Source organism: Bufo bufo, chromosome 9 (genome assembly GCF_905171765.1).
Source record: "Bufo bufo chromosome 9, aBufBuf1.1, whole genome shotgun sequence".
In the NCBI taxonomy this organism is placed as follows: Eukaryota; Metazoa; Chordata; class Amphibia; order Anura; family Bufonidae; genus Bufo; species Bufo bufo.
Window position 1 is genome coordinate 43,695,032 of NC_053397.1, and position 13,658 is coordinate 43,708,689.

At 41.5% G+C, this 13,658-nt stretch overlaps 1 long non-coding RNA gene across 1 annotated transcript; it reads right to left on the minus strand.

Moving 5' to 3' along the window:
* Positions 1-9,032: 9,032 nt before the first annotated feature.
* Positions 9,033-12,187, minus strand: LOC120978582. Its single transcript, XR_005774127.1, has 3 exons — positions 12,135-12,187; positions 10,785-10,832; positions 9,033-9,078 (listed from the first exon to the last, which is right to left on the minus strand). It is a non-coding gene; the product is annotated as an uncharacterized LOC120978582 (long non-coding RNA).
* Positions 12,188-13,658: the final 1,471 nt, after the last annotated feature.

Genomic DNA, 13,658 nt, shown 5'->3' on the forward strand with positions numbered 1-13,658 from the left:
AACAGGGCGCCAATGAGAAAAATACTGTTGATACCGTACAATCAGATTGGTAACAATCAAATTATAGAAAATTATAAAATTAAAATTAAAGGAACAAAGAATAAGGGGGAGGGGGGAAGGAAGGTCGGAGGGAGAGAAAGGGAGGGGGTGATGGCACCATTTTTGATGCAAAATGTTAGTACTTGGATACGGATATTTAATTGAACAATATCATACGTGTTCACGAGCAATATACTTAAGGTTATCATTTCGTAAAACCCCTAAAATCTTTCCAAGGTTTCCAAATTGCCTCAAATCTGTGTGGTGTTCGGGCCTCCCAGTGAGCCATCTGTTCAAGGCGATACAATTGGTCACATCTTTGAATCCATTGTTTTAGTTGGCGTGTCTCTACTTTTTTCCAGTATACTGCAATGAGTAATCTGGATGCTGCCAATAAAATCTGACCCAGCTTTTGTGTGTCTCTAGAACATCTGAGATCCCCGAACACCCCAAAGAGGCACATTTTTGAAGAAATCGGAAAGCTTATTTTACACACATCAGAAATGACTCTACATATCTTTTGCCAGTAGGAAGCAATTTTAGAGCAGCTCCACCATATATGGCTGTGAGTGCCTAATTCCGACTCACACCTCCAGCAGAACGGGCTGCTTTCAGGAAACATACGGTTAATTCTTTGTGGGGTGTAATACCATTGAGAGAGCACTTTATAGCTATTCTCTTGTAGTTTGACACACCTGGACACCCTATGGGGCGCTTTTAGTACACTATGCACTTCTTTTGCTGAGAACTGGATCTTTAGTTCATTCTCCCATTTAGAGATGAAGGAAACTTTTTCTTGGCGCGTTAGGGCCAATAGAAGGCTGTATAGCTTGGATATCTTTCCTTTTGGTTCTTTTAATTGCAAGGCTAGTTTCTCAAAAACAGATTTTTCTGAAGTTAAATTGAGATTTTTGAGGTGTGATTTCATAAAGTGAATAAAGTGAGCCGATTGGAAATTAGAAAGGCAAGCTACTTTAGGGTGTTTTTTCAGTTCCTCGTATATTGGGACATCATTATCTGGACATAGAGACAAAACCGGTGTAGTAACAGCTTTGGCTCTGTCAGATATTGTAATATACTTTTGAACTATGCCTTTTGCTGCTGTATGAATGCAGTGTACTCAAGTTGTGCGTAGTAGGTGTTTCTGAGTGTAGTAGTGCAATATACACTAACCTGGTACAGCTGACTCTCTGCAAGGGCAGGTATAGGTAGGAATAGTTCGTGACGCCAGTGCCAAGTAAACGGTGGCACGCCGTTTGCGGATGCAGGAATAATTTGAGGAAACGTGGTGTTAAAACAGAACTTCAACTTTAGTAGTTTGCAGGCAGAGACAATATTGGAAACGCAGTTCCTCAGCATACAGTCGATTTTGCAATTCGGTCGATGCAGGCAATTCAGTACAGCAGGGTAATTACAGAGTGTTAAACACAGGATTTGCAGCAAAGGAGCTTGCACTCTAACTCTGTCTGATCCTGGAATGTAGCAATTCTTCACCAAGGCCCATTAACCTAAGTCTGGCTTTATATCCTTGATTATGGCTCTTATAAGTACCTCCTCTGTTTCTCTCAGTACCTCTGGCTCCTCTGATCTTTGCCTCTGTCTCTCTTAGCTTCTGAATGGTTCCTCAGGCTCTTAGGATAAGATATTCCTGCTTCTGCATATGGGTATTCAGGAGGGAATCTTCTCCTGAACAGCAGGCTTCAGGCCTGGACTTGTCTCAGACATTGTCTAAACTCCAACTGTAGATTACAGACTCTAGACTCCGTCTGCCTTGCACTTCCCTGACTGGCCTTATATAAACTAGGGCTCCCTAGCTCCCTCTATGGACTAGAAGTAGGAATGACACCCCTAGCAGGCCTGTACATGCAAGTTTCAGTAACAGGGAAATACACACATTACATTACACTTTATAAAACTGACATACAACAACTCCCCATAATTAGGAGGGACGACAGCACACCAAGTGACACTTTGGTAGTGACGGGTATTACAACTCCCGTACACTACATGAACTACTACTCCCATTATCTATTCAGTAAAGTGAGACTTTGGGGGTCATTTATTAAGACCAGCCTTTTAGACGCCGGTCTTAATATTCCCTATAGCTGGTGGTGGATAGCCAAAGTTAAATAGAGGCGCTCTACATATCTTCAGTGGATCTACCACCACTTCTAAATGGCTTCCTTGCTATCTTACATTTAGACCATTTTCTGCGCCTAAACCAGGCCCATCCCTTCCCTGCCCACACCGCGCCCCCCTTTTTTAGACCTAGCGTGACCAGGGAAAAATCAGAGATTGCGGCGCAAATCTGCACCAGAAATACGCCCAATAAAGTAATTGACCGCTTTTATGTTTTGCAAATAAACAAGGCCTGATCATTGCTTCTTACAGTTCACAAGGGCTCCCCAACTGTCACTGGGCAGGAACCCCATAAAGTCAGGGAGTTCCCTGAATGAAGAAAGGGTGTGCCCTCTTTTCACTGTGCACAGCCTGGAGAGTGCCAGAGGGAAGATTGCCACCATGAACTGTGAGTACTACTACCACTATCAGGGTCACCACCACCACTACCATCCTGACGTCATGCATTGTGGGCCTCACATTTTGGCCTGTGCCGTCAAGTGCAGAATTGTGGAAGCATCTGAATTAGCTGGATGACAGTGCTGAGATTCACTACAGTAAAGGGTTATAGAAAACTGTAAAAGCCGACGTGTTAATGGTGAATATTTACAGTATCCTGAAAGAACATGAGAAAGGCGGATGAGTTGAAAAGTTACCATATACTTACTTTTAATCATTTATATAACATATTCCACAGTGCTGTACAGAGATTGTCATCACTCACATCTATGTGTACGAGGTCAACTGCCCTTAAAGGGCTTCTGTCACCCCATTAAACCGTTTAGTTTTTTTTTCTTTACTAATAATCCCTACACTGCGATCTCATCATACATAAGCTAATTAATGATTTTCGTTCAGTAGAATTTGTTAAAAATCGATTTTTGAAATATGTAAATTACCTTGCTACCAGCAAGTAGGGCGGCTACTTGCTGGTAGCAGCCGCATCCTCCGATGGTAATGACGCCCCCTCTGCTTGTTGATTGACAGGGCCAGCGGATGGGATCTTTCTCTGCTGGCCCTGCCTGTTTTGATTCAATATCTGGCGCCTGCGCCGCGGCCGTACCTTTCTTCAATCTGCGCAGGCGCACTGAGAGGCGGCCACTCACTCGGCCGCTCGCTCCTCAATGCGCCTGCGCCGGGTGTAGATGTGACGTCATCGGCGCAGGCGCATTGAGGATGGAGCGGCCGAGTGAGTGGCCGCCTCTCAGTGCGCCTGCGCAGATTGAAGAGAGGTACGGCCGCGGCGCAGGCACCAGATAATGAATCAAAACAGGCAGGGCCAGCAGAGAAAGATCCCGTCCGCTGGCCCTGTCAATCAACAAGCAGAGGGGGCGTCATTACCATCGGAGGATGCGGCTGCTACCAGCAAGTAGCCGCCCTACTTGCTGGTAGCAAGGTAATTTACATATTTCAAAAATCGATTTTTAACAAATTCTACTGAACGAAAATCATTAATTAGCTTATGTATGATGAGATCGCAGTGTAGGGATTATTAGTAAAGAAAAAAAACGGTTTAATGGGGTGACAGAAGCCCTTTAAAGAGGAGCTGTCCCCTCTCCTGACATGTCTGATGTAGTAACTACTTGCATCCCCTATGTAATAACAATTGTGGAGCCTCTATTGTTATGACTCTATAATATGCCATCCCTTTATTATTCCTGCTAAAAGTTATGAAAGAATTAGCAGTTTGAAATGAAGGTCCAAATGGGTGTTACCAGTTGTGGGTGTGTCCCTGCACTGTTTGACACTGGCAGCACTGATTGGATAATGTCAGACTGTGCAGTGACTCCCGCCCCCAACTGGTAACACCCATCTGGACCTTCATTTCAAACTGCTGGCATTACATGGGGAATGCCAGGAGAGGTAACAGGTCCTCTTTAATAAGCACAAGTGAGACTGGCCTACGACAGACGAAGACTGTGTATACCAACATAAGGCATTCCTAATTTCCTTGTTGTTTTTGACCAGTTTCATTGGCAAGCTATAGCATATCATGTCCGTGAGCAGATCATTCCCACAGCTCTTAGGCTACTTTCACATATGTGTTTTGGCATTTCAGTTTTGAGATCCGGAAGAGGATCTCCAAACCATGCCAAAATGGTTCCGTTTGGCCCCATGCATTTTGAATGGAAAGAGATCCTGTATGGAGACTTACTGGAGGCACTCCAGGGTGTGTTGACTTATTGGCAGTTCTCCGTAGGAAACAAATATGCAAAGAAGTATCTCCCTAGAAAGAGAACCATCTCGATAGCGCCACCTCTTGGAAGTGGCTCCTTATGAGTCAAGATCTGACTTTCCAACAAATCTGAGAAAACAGCCAGGCTAGATATCTATCCGTAGACGGATTTTTCGGGTGCTTGTCCCTCGTCAGTTCTCTTTCTTGGGAGATACCTCTTTGCTTACTCAGGTTATAAGATAATGGAGCAGGAATAAAGTGCCTGTTCTAGAGCCTTCACTTTTGTAAGCCTTATTCCCAGGCTATGCTTTATTCTCCAATGATAGAAATAACATCTTTTTTTTTTTTTTGTAAACCCTTGTATTTTGAGGAAGCAAAGCGAGAATTTTTGAGCAAAAAGATTCTTCTCATGTCTATAGTTCAATAGGGTTAGAAACAGGCAAACATTGTTGTCCCTCCTACAGGCTAAGAGAGGCAGTGAAGGCTTCCAGCATGAAGAATGGGAATTAAATGCACCTTTGATACGTTATTCATGATGACATGAGCAATTAAGCATTGAAGAATGTGGTCTTCTTTTTAAGCTTGACCACTTTTAGTTATTGGGTACGGTTCAACCACTTAGTGACCAGCCACTGTTTCCAGTGTTTGCCTTTCCATGTTTAAGCAGCTGTAACTTTTTAGTTTTTTCATTGTGCAAGGAGTAGTTTTGTGCAAGAGAAATTGCAATTTTTTGGTGCTGTTTTGAGGGTAAATATAAATTACTTGACTGTATATACATTTTTTTGCATTGCAAATATAGAAAAGGTGTTTTCTGGGAATTACTTTTTTAGCTTTATTGTTTAACGCTTAGGATACTGGAGGTTTTTTCATTATTGCGTTTTCATTTTTATTTCCTATCTTCCTTGAGCTATAACTTTTTTATTTTTCCCTTCATAAAGCCATGTGAGGTCTTATTTTTTGCGGGACAAGATGCACTTTCCAATGCCACCTTTTAATATGGCATACAATGTCGTGGTAAGTAGTGTTGATCACGAATATTCAAATTGCGAATTTTTATCGCGAATATCGGCAAATATATCGGCAAATATTTAGAATATAGTGATATATATTCGTAATTTCGAATATTCGCGATTTTTTTTTAAATCAGTAGACATGATCCCTCCCTGCTTCTAGCTTGTGGGCCAATTAGAAGGCTGCAATATCTTTGACTTTAGGAGTAGTGTTGATTGCGAATTTTCGTAATGCTAATTTTTTATCGCAAATTTTTCAATTGCTGATTACCGCAATCAAGAAAATAATGACTGGAGATAACGAATTCTCAAATTCGCAAATATATGGCGAATATTCGCCCAAATATTCGTGAAATTTCACGAATTCGAATATTGCCCCTGCCGCTCATCACTAGTGGGAAGCGGGAAAAAAAAATCCAAATGGCGGGGAATTGGAAAAAAACGCAATTCCTCCACCATTTAACGGGTTTTGTCCCTGGAATTCCCTTTGCTGCAAAACTGACCCATGCCCTTCATTCTCTGGGTCAGTACAATTACAACGATATCCCATATGTATAGGTTCTTTAGATTTAAATAGTGTAAAAATAAATGTAAACTTTACAATTTTTTTTATATCACCATATTCTGACCCCAATATTTTTTTTTTATAGTTATGTCTACTGCACTGTGTAGGGGCTCAATTTTTGCAGGACAATCTGTAGTTTTTATTGATACCATTTTAGAGTCTGTGTGACTTTTTGATCACATTTTATTACATTTTTTTGGGGTAAGAGAAGTGATAACAAAATGGCAAATTAACCATTTTGACCCATTTTTCAGTTTGCCATATTGGGAAAATATTTTTATATTTTAATAGTATGGGCATTTCTGGACATGGTGGAGCTCATGATATTTATATTTTTTGTTATTTATGTATCTATTTTTTTATTCTCCAGAAAAGAGGATGATTTAAACTTAATTTTTTTTTTATGGTTCTGTAGCTCGTGTTTGAGGCTACAAAATAGTATATTTTTGATTCTGTATCATTATGTTTATTAAATATCCATATTGGTACAGAAGGACAACATCTGCATGGAGTTTGTATGTTCTCCCTGTGTTTGCATGGGTTTCCTCCGGGTACTCCGTTTTCCTCCCACACTCCAGAGACATACTGATAGGGACCTTATATTGTGAGCCCCATTGGGGACAGTTCGATGCTAATGTCTGTAAAGCGCTGTGGAATATAGTAGCGCTATATATGTGCATAAAATAAATAAATTGCTCATTTCAAATGTTGGCCTGCCACCTGCTGGCCAAAATAAAAATTGCAGCTTCAATCTTCAGAGAGACCCAGCGTATTGAAATCAATTACCGCCATCCTCATTGGCCGCAGAAGATTCTGATAAGAAGCCAGGAAGCGCGAGAGGTTTTTCACCCTTTATATGCTGTGATCTCACTTGATCGCTGCATCTAAAGGCCTTAATGACCGCGTTCGGCATTATTGTTGTTTGAATTATCTGTTATTTGAAACAACGGTGACGTGCCTGCTGCCAATCACTTCAGCGCCGCACATGTATAACGCTGGTAGCAAAAGCGTTAAGTTGTACATTTTTCACACTGGATTTGTTCATGTTATTTTGGACATGTTTGTGGATAATATTTTTTTTTCTTTTATGTAAAGTATGTGCAATAAAATGTATTTAATGATAAAAATGCATTTTTTTATTTTTTGTGAGGTTTTTTATTTCAAATTTTTACATTACTTTAATACATTATGCTCGGTGTTTCTATGGCACAGGCTGTGGTTAAGACAACACTACCAGGGTTACTGATTTTACAGTCCCGGGGGCCTTTCTAGGTCCCCAGGTCTGACTGGAGGCTTTACTCAGCCACGATCAGATCATTGGGGGACCCAATCATAGGGGGAAATCATACTGCAGCAATCAAAGGGTTACCAGTTGGGATTGGAGCCTCTGATCCTGGCTGTAGAACCAAAGAAAAGCTGCTCTAAGAACCAGAGCTCTTAGTTATAGTTCGCAGGAGTGCTCACAGCAGTGGTCTGCTCCCTCTAGAACAGTGATGACAAAAGACAGTGGGTGGTCCTTAAAAGGGTTTTCCAAGATTTTTTAAACTGATGACCTATCTTCTGGATAGGTCATCAGTATCTGATCGGTGAGGGTCAGCTGTTTTGAGAAGGCAGCGGCACTCCTGCTAGCGCCACCGCCTTCTCGCAGTTCACCAAGCACAGCGCTGTACATTGTATAGTGGTTGTGCTTGGTATCACACTCAGCCCCATTCACTTGAATGGGGCAGAGCTGCTCCTATTTATTGTCATTGACCTAAGAAAAAGCAGAGAGAGGTCCGCGGCGCTCGCAGGATTGCTGGCCTTCTCTAACTGTTGATCAGTGGGGGTCCCGGGTGTCGGATCCCTAGGGAATCTCGGAAAACCACTTAAAACGCTTTCCAAAAAAAAAAAGATGTGACTGCTGATTTTATAATGCCGGCACATTATTTAAAAAGAATGTGTTATTAGAATTTCCATCAATTTTCTACGTTAAACATATTTTTATGATATTTTACATTTTGTAACTATTTTAACTATATTTAAAAAATTGTGCAGTTTTTACAATAACTAGGAGGCCTCATAATTAACTGAAATTTCCTGTTCTGTAGAGATCACTTTTTTTATTTATCATCAGAGGCTGGATAACAATGTAAGATATCACTATAGATAACACAGGATTCACCATTCACAAATCACAGCTCATGTTCTCCCCCTCCCTTCGCAATGACTTCTGTACAGGCCACAGAGCATGCGTACAACACTCTGCCATAGTAATCAATGAACATTTCCGGTCTACAGGTTTCTATGGCATATTTCTGAATGAAGTTAAAAGCAGCTCAGGCAAGATGGCAGCCCCCACAATCATGCAGAATGTAGTAAAAAAAAAAAGTGTGCAATCAAAAAAAGAATTGAAATTAAAAATATAATTATTAAAAGAAATTATTAAAAAATATATGAAGGTGATACATTTTCTTTAAGTATGTTGTGGATTACTGATAAATCTCATTGTCTAGGATGATACATCAAGTATTAGAGATGAGCAAAGTTTTAGAAAATTGGATTCGACTGCATTGCCGAATTTTACCCAAAAATTTGCTTAGTGACAAAATATTTCGTCACGAATTGCATTTTTAAAAAAAAAGGTAGCAGGTGCAATGACAGGGAACTGTGATTGTGCCGCCCCCATCATTGTACCCCTCAGATGTCGCGTTCATACATGATTGCGGCATATGAGTGTAAAAACTGTGTAAAATGAACATAAAAAATGTAATCAAACTTCAAAATCCTACTTACCTCCTCCATTTGCTCATGACATCATATGTCACCGCGCACAGGATTTCGGCCGAAATCTTCAATCAAAATGGCGGCGGCTGGCTCGTCACAAGCAAATGGAGGAGGTAAGTTTGATTTTTTTTTGTTTTTTACACTATTTCAGGTTAAATCGATTCGCTACCACAGCAAATTTCAGCTTCACAGCGAATCAAATTTAACCTGAAATTCGGATCGAAAACCCACTTCGGTGGACTCGCTCATCTCTATCAAGTATAACATGGTTGAATACACACCACGTCATTAGAGAATGATGATGTTGCCAAAGTAAAATGATATTGGTTTTATGAAAGATAATTCAGAGAAGTTGTTCCTACCTTGATTCGGATTTTTGTCAACTTTGATGTCCGTATGCAGTCTAACTGTAAAGCAAAAAGAAATACATATTAAATGATTCATTTAGTAAGGAAGAGGAGGCCATGTCCGAAGTTTATGTTCACTTTAACCCCTTTAAAGGGGTTGTCCGGGAATACATCATTTGTAACAAACCCTGGACCGAAAGATGGAGACACGGGAGCAGGACTGGAGTGGCGGGGAGCAGGCTGAACCTTTCATTTGGGGAGGTAGGATGTTGGCACCTGCTGGACATTATGTATTTACAGACAACTGAATTATTCAATAAAATGTATCTGTATAGCGCCACTTATTTTCTTATTTTTTTGTCCTGCTCACTGAGAAGGCCGCACATGCTCAGTTTTATCTTTCGACTGCCTCCTGAGCTGTGATAAGGAAAGAACTGCAGCAGACAAGACACACCCAATGATCTGCCGCAGAAAAGACCCTCCCCTGAGCTGCAGCAGAAAAGACACTCCGCTGAGCTGCAGCAGAAAAGACACTCCCCTGAGCTGCAGCAGAAAAGACACTCCCCTGAGCTGCAGCAGAAAAGACCCTCCCCTGAGCTGCAGCAGAAAAGACACTCCCCTGAGATGCCAGCTTGATATAAATCAAAGCAATGAATAGGGAGATCTCTGGATCCATGTGAGGTGCTTTGTTAAGTTACTTTGACACCTGCGTTCAGTGCGGATCCGTCTGGTATCTGCACAGACGGATCCGCACTGATAATGCAAACGCTTGTATCCGTTCAGAACGGATCCGTTTGCATTATTCTTTCAAAAAAAAGTCTAAGTCAAAATGGATCCGTCCTGACTTACATTTGAAGTCAATGGGGGACGGATCCGTTTTCAATTGCACCATATTGTGTCAGTGAAAACGGATCCATCCCCATTGACTTACATTGTAAGTCAGGACGGATCCGTTTGGCTCCACATCGTCAGGCAGACACCAAAACGCTGCAAGCAGTGTTTTGGTGTCCGCCTTCAGAGCGGAATGGAGGCTGAACGGAGGCAAGCTGATGCATTCTGAACGGATCCTTATCCATTCAGAATGCATTGGGGCTGAACTGATCCATTTTGGGCCGCTTGTGAGAGCCCTGAAACTGATCTCACAGGCGGACCCAGAAACGGCAGTGTGAAAGTAGCCTTAGTAGTATATGATGTTGACTGTTTCAACTGTGCATTACATAAGCCGTACCTTTTTTATTTTTGCCATCAAAAAAGCCATACGGGATAAAAGAAATCTGATTATTCTATTGTTTGCAAGCGGAAAAAGGAGATGTGTGCTTTTGCAAAATTATTTTTCCAAACATGCCACCCTTGCTCATATAGTAGTATTGCTGTGTGTTTGTGATTTATATCAGGCTGGCAGAGGAGTGTCTTTTCTGCTGCTGCTCAGGGGGTGTGTCCCTTGTGCTGCAGCTCTCTCCCTATCACAGCTCAGGAGGCAGTTGAAGGATGACACTGAGCATGTGCGGCCTTCTCAGTGAGCAGGACAAAGAAACAAGAAAAAACAAACAGCAGGTGGTGCTATACAGATATATTTTACGGAATAACTCCTATTCACTGAGACAACCCATGGACAGGTGTGACCCGGTTTTTGTTATTGGTATGGAATAAGTCATTGCTGTGGAGGCCTGCTATTTCATGGACCTTCAGAAGTCCATTGTAGTGAGGAGCACGATGTGGACATAAAACAGCACGAATTAAGGAAACATATTGAATAATGAACTTACTGCTGCGCAAATGGATTTCAGGATGTGTTTGGTTAATTTGTATTCATCCTAGAGAGATGGAAGATATAAGTTATTCATCAATAAGTCATTGTAAAGTCAGGAGACAGACTTCTGCTTACTAAACACTAAAGCGTCTTTCATTGTGTTTTCAGAACATCATTGATTATTTGGTGTCACCAGGGATCAGAAAACTTTGAATACAAAATAGGTATAAACACTCTAGGAAATCATAAAGATACATAATTACATCATTTGGCGACATGTTCTAATGTTATCAAAATCGAAACAACTATTTATTAGTAAAGGGGGAAGTCCGTCTGGACAACCTTTTTTCAGATGAGCAGGTTTGTCAGAGATCCTGCTCACGGAGCCCCCATCATCACCCAGCTGACGGTATCGCACACAGTTCATACACTGAATGGGTGTCTAATTTCCATTGCACACCAGCAATTGTCCAGAGCTGAGAACTGTGCTGGATTCAGTTATTGGTTCAACCAAAAGTGCAGGATCCAAGCTGGGGGGGATCCCCTCTTTCTGGTTAAAGGGGTCACTGAGCTTTCATAGAACTTTTCATATGTCATAGCGAAATATCAAAGGCTTTCATTGCTGGTGGTCTGAGTGCTGAGACCCCCACCTATCTCTAGAACCAGGATAGAGATGCTCTCACATAGCACGTTCTATCTCTTCGCTGCAGGAGAAGGAAGTGATACTGGCCCAGAGACTTCTATTGAGCCCATCTCCTGCAGCGAGTGAGTCCTTCTCTCCCCTAGTTCTAGCAATCAGTGGGGGTCTTGGCGCTCAGACCCCACTGATCAAAACCTTAGATATGTTACTATGAAATATCAAAAGTTATGTAAAAGCTCAGTTGTCCAAGATGATTAAATATGTCAGACAAGCCCTAGTATTGCTTAAAATAATAAGTCATGCACAGTGACGTGGACATAGCCAAACACTGTCCTCACCGTTAGACCACTGAGGACAGTGATTGGCTGCAGTGGTCACATGCCGTATACCTGCACCCCCCCCCCGCTGTAGTATATAAAGAAGCAGGAGGAGGAGCGGACCAGGGCCGCAGACAACAGAGCTGGAGAAAGGGGTGAGTATATCATGATTTTTATTTTAAACATTTGTAGGGGTTGTCAGAGATTTTTTTGTTATCGTGGACAACCCCTGTAACACACCCTAATGGAAAATATAGGAAGGAAGAGAGTGTCTGAGCCAAGCCTTTATATCAAACAGATGGAAACGACAGATAGAAATGACGTAGGGAGTACAATACTATTAACCCAGACACACACATCTGTATTCATGTAATAAAGTAGCTTCATACAAGTGCTAAACGCAACTTACCAAAATACCCTGCAATCCCTTTAGAATCTTATCTAGTCCTTCAGCAATCTCCTCGACTGAACAACCCTGAAAGAAAGAAAGAGAGAGAGGGAGAAAGGAAGGAAGGAAGAAAGGAAGGAAGGAAGAACTGTTATTACTAAAGAAGGGAACAGTACACGTATTATTTTGAGTTGAGATTATAATATGACAAATAATATTAAAGGGAACATGTCACACTGAGCATGGAGTCCTATCTGCTGGCAGTACGTTACAGGAGGAGCTGAGCAGGTTGATATATCATTTTTGGGGAAAATATGTAGCAGACTCTATGTTCAACGAGGTTCCCTTTTAGTTCCCAAGTGGGACAAACTCTTTGGGTGCTTAAGGATCCCTTTAAGAAGAATCTATTGCACTTTACCTAAGTACCGTATAATCCCACCAACATCAGTGTCCATAGTACTACCATAATACCCAGGTATCACTGTTTTGTTGAAGATCTTGGTAGGGGGCACAGTTCTCCTTGTGGAGATTAGGCAAGGTCGCCATGTAGTATAAGGGGGTTGCTTGTTAGAGCAGAGCGCTCATATGGACATCATACAGAGGGAGCCCCTCAATGAAACCGCTCCTCAGAACGGAAAGCTGCTACAATAAGGAGCTGTAGCTCTGAAGGACGCGGTTCAACCATATATTACACGGTGTCCAGTCACTTGAATGTACAGTAATATCACATTTCCCCTCTGCCAGGGAATGAGCTGCATTTGCCCCTGTATTTGCAAAAGGGGTTGTTTTGGTAGAAAAATCTATTTAATAATATTGGTCACTGGGGCAGATTCTATATGTCCAACTAGCCATGAATTCGTTTTCATAAGGATAGCAAAACTTATTTTAATTCTTTGAAGTATTATTTTCGACCCGTGATGAAGAAACAGTGAGACTTACAAGTAAATTGTCAAGTAACGCGGTCAATTCTTTGTCGCAGTTTTTTTCCTGTAAAATAAGGAAATTCATTGAATTTAAGCAATTTGTAAAAAAAAAAAAAACTGTGGCAGGGGATACGGCAGGATGAATCACTACAGCGCTCAACATACATATTTGTGTCTAACTAGCAGGGATGTCAGAAGGTAAATTTCTAATATAAATGTACCTCACTAAATAAAATATATTAGAAACATGTTCCCTATCACTGTCCCTACACATTAGAAGAAAAGAAATGGCAGTTAAACTTTAAAGAGATTTAGTAGTGCAGATATGGAGTCCAGATCACTCCTGTTTATTTTCCTCCTGCCCCCCATTCCCTCGCTGTCAGCGCTCAGAGCTGCATTAAAACACATTGTCAGGACTGCTGCGCATGCGCACAGGAGTCCTCTCCATTATGTTAGCACAGCAGTCCTGACAATGTAATGGGGGAATGGGGGGCAGGAGGAAAATAAACAGGAGTGATCTGGACTCCATATCTGCAGTACTACTCATGCAGTAATGTAGATCATAGTCTAAAATCAGGGTGACAGATTCTCCTTAAAGCCTCCAACCCCTTTGAAGAAGGCG